The sequence below is a fragment of the Triticum aestivum genome, chromosome 2A (genome assembly GCF_018294505.1).
Source record: "Triticum aestivum cultivar Chinese Spring chromosome 2A, IWGSC CS RefSeq v2.1, whole genome shotgun sequence".
In the NCBI taxonomy this organism is placed as follows: Eukaryota; Viridiplantae; Streptophyta; class Magnoliopsida; order Poales; family Poaceae; genus Triticum; species Triticum aestivum.
The window spans coordinates 625,823,331-625,827,028 of NC_057797.1; positions in this window are offsets into that span (position 1 = coordinate 625,823,331).

Consider the following 3,698-nt stretch of genomic DNA (forward strand, 5'->3'; position numbering starts at 1 on the left):
TGCATCACACAATCTCAGATTCATCTATTCAACCAACACATAGAACCTCAAAGAGTGCCCCAAAGTTCCTACTAGAGAATCACGATGAAAACGTGTGCCAACCCCTATGCATAGGTTCATGGGCGGAACCCGCAAGTTGATCACCAAAACATACATCAAGTGAATCACGTGGTATCCCATTGTCACCGCAGATACGCACGGCAAGACATACATCAAGTGTTCTCAAATCTTTAAAGACTCAATCCAATAAGATAACTTCAAAGGGGAAACTCAATTCATTACAAGAGTGTAGAGGGGGGAAGAAACATCATAGGATCCAAATATGATAGCAAAGCTCGCGATACATCAAGATCATAACACCTCAAGAACACGAGAGAGAGAGAGAGAGAGAGAGAGAAATCAAACACATAGCTACTGGTACATACCCTCAGCCCCAAGGGAGAACTACTCACTCCTCGTCATGGAGAGCACCGGGATGATGAAGATGGCCACCAGAGAGGGATTGCCCCCTCCGGCAGGATGCCGGAACGAGTCTAGATTGGTTTTCGGTGGCTACGGAGGCTTCTGGCAGCGGAACTCCCGATCTATTGTCTGTTCTGGAAGTTTTAGGGTACATAAGTCAAGATGGCAACGGGGCCCCGAAACCCGCGTCCCCGTGGGTTTTTACCCTATTAGGGGACGGGGATGGGCATCTTTTCATCCCCGCAGGGCTGTTTTTGGGCACATTATACAACCCGACACGTTTCGTGGGTTTACACCCGTTTTGGTAGTCCCCGAACCCAGAACCCGGCAGTACCCGCGAAATGCAGTTGGGTTGAGGATGAAGAGGAGGATGGGGCTGAGGAAGGACATGCAGTTGGTTCCAAGAGAAAGCTCACATCAATTGTTTGGGTTGATTTCAAGAAAGTGAAGGTCCATGGGAGATGGAAGGCACAATGTCTTCTTTGTAAGAAGAAACTTGGAGGGGAATCAAATAATGGGACAAAGCATCTTCATGTTCATTTGGCGGCTTGTACTATGAAGAAGGTCCATAGCAATGGTAAAACATTGAGCCAATCTTCTTTGAGGTTCAGTTCTAGTAGCCATGGAACTGAAATCTGATCATCTTTGTTGCTAAAATCTGATCATCTTTGTTGCTGAAATGTGGTATTATACTGCCGAAATACACTCTATATAGTTGTTGAACCATCTACTATATTTTTTTGTTGAAATTTGATCAAGTTATGCTGCTGAAAATGTGCTTGTTTTGCTGCTAAAATGTTATTCTTTGTTGTCAGTATGTTTGTTTAAATATTTTGATTTTCTTGTGGGTTCCCCGAAACCCAATGGGTTTAGGGGACGTGCGGAAAACTAGCCCCGCACACGGTGATGGGGACGGGGACGGGTTTACGATTTTCTAGTGGGGATGGGTTTGGGAAGGCAAAACCCAATGGTTTTCATCCCCGTTGCCATCTTGATACTTGAGTATATATGGGTACAGGAAGTACGTCGGTGGAGCTTCGGGGGACCCACGAGGCTGGGGGGCGCGCCCTAGGGGGGCGCCCCCACCCTCGTGAGCACCTCCATTGGCTCCTGACGTGGGGTCCAAGTCCATCCGATAGCTTTCCTTCCAAAAATAACTTCTCCAGTTGATTTAGTTCCGTTTCGACTCTGTTTGATATTACTTTTCTTTGAAACACTAAAATAGGCAAAAAACAGCAATTCTGGGCTGGGCCTCCGCTTAATAGGTTAGTCCCAAAAATAATATAAAAGTGGATAATAAAGCCCAATATTGCCAAAAACAGTAGATAACATAGCATGGAGCGATCAAAAATTATAGATACGTTGGAGACGTATCAAGCATCCCCAAGCTTAATCCCTGCTCGTCCTCGAGTAGGTAAATGATAAAAACAGAATTTTTGACGCGGAGTGCTACTTGGCATAATTTCAATGTAATTCTTCTTAATTGTGGTATGAATATTCAGATCCGAAAGATTCAAGACAAAAGTTCATATTGACATAAAAATGATAATACTTCTAGCATACTAACTAAACAATTATGTCTTCTCAAAATAACATGGCCAAAGAAAGTTCATCCCTACAAAATCATATAGTTTAGTCATGTTTCATTTTCGTCACACAAGAATGCTCTCATCATGCACATCCCCGATGACAAGCCAAGCAATTGTTTCATACTTTAGTAATCTCAAACTCATAAACTTTCACGCAATACATGAGCGCGAGCCATGGATATAGCACTATGGGTGGAATAGAATATAATGAGGGGGTTATGTGGAGAAGACAAAAAGGAGAAAGTATCACATCAACGAGGCTAATCAATGGGCTATGGAGATGCCCACCGATTGATGTTAATGCAAGGAGTAGGGATTGCCATGCAACAGATGCACTAGAGCTATAAATGTATGAAAGCTCAACAAAAGAAACTAAGTGGGTGTGCATCCAACTTTCTTGCTCACGAAGACCTAGGGTACTTGAGGAGGCCCATTGTTGGAATATACAAGCCAAGTTCTATAATGAAAATTTCCCACTAGTATATGAAAGTGACTAAACAAGAGAGACTCTCTACGATGAAGATCATGGTGCTACTTTGAAGCACAAGTGTGGTAAAAGGATAGTAACATTGTCCCTTCTCTCTTTTTCTCTCATTTTTTGGGCCTTTTCTTTTTTATGGCCTTTCTCTTTTTTTGGGCCTTCTCTTTTTTTATGGCCTTTCTCTCTTTTTTATTTATTTATTCCTCACTTGGGACAATGCTCTAGAAAATGATGATCATCACACTTCTATTTATTTACAACTCAACGATTACAACTCGATACTAGAACGAAGTATGACTCTATATGAATGCCTCCGGCGGTGTACCGGGATTGCGATGAATCAAGTGTGACATGTATGAAAAATTATGAACGGTGGCTTTGCCACAAATACGATGTCAACTACATGATCATGCAAAGCAATATGACAATGATGAATGTGTCATGATGAACGGAGTGATGGAAAGTTGCATGGCAATATATCTCGGAATGGCTATGGAAATGCCATAATAGGTAGGTATGGTGGCTGTTTCGAGGAAGATATAAGGAGGTTTATGTGTGATAGAGCGAATCATATCATGGGGTTTGGATGCACCGGCGAAGTTTGCGCCAACTCTCAATGTGAGAAAGGGCAATGCACAGTACCGAAGAGGCTAGCAAGGATGGAAGGGTGAGAGTGCGTATAATCCATGGACTCAACATTAGTCATAAAGAACTCACATACTTATTGCAAAAAACTACAAGTCAACAAAAACCTCGGCACTACGCGCATGCTCCTAGGGGGATAGATTGGTAGGAAAAGACCATCACTCGTCCCCGACCGCCACTCATAAGGAGGACAATCAAATAACACCTCATGTTTCAAATTTGTTACACAACGTTTACCATACATGCATGCTACGGGACTTGCAAACTTCAACACAAGCATTTCGCAATTTCACAACTACTCAACTAGCACGACTTTGATATTATTACCCCCATATCTCAAAACAATCATCAAGCATCAAACTTCTCTTAGTATTCAACACACTCATAAGAAAGTTTTATTATTCTTGAATACCTAGCATATTGGGATTTTACACAAATTACCATGCTATTTAAAAACTCTCAAAAAAATATAAGTGAAGCATGAGAGTTCATCTATTTCTATAAAATAAAACCACCACCGT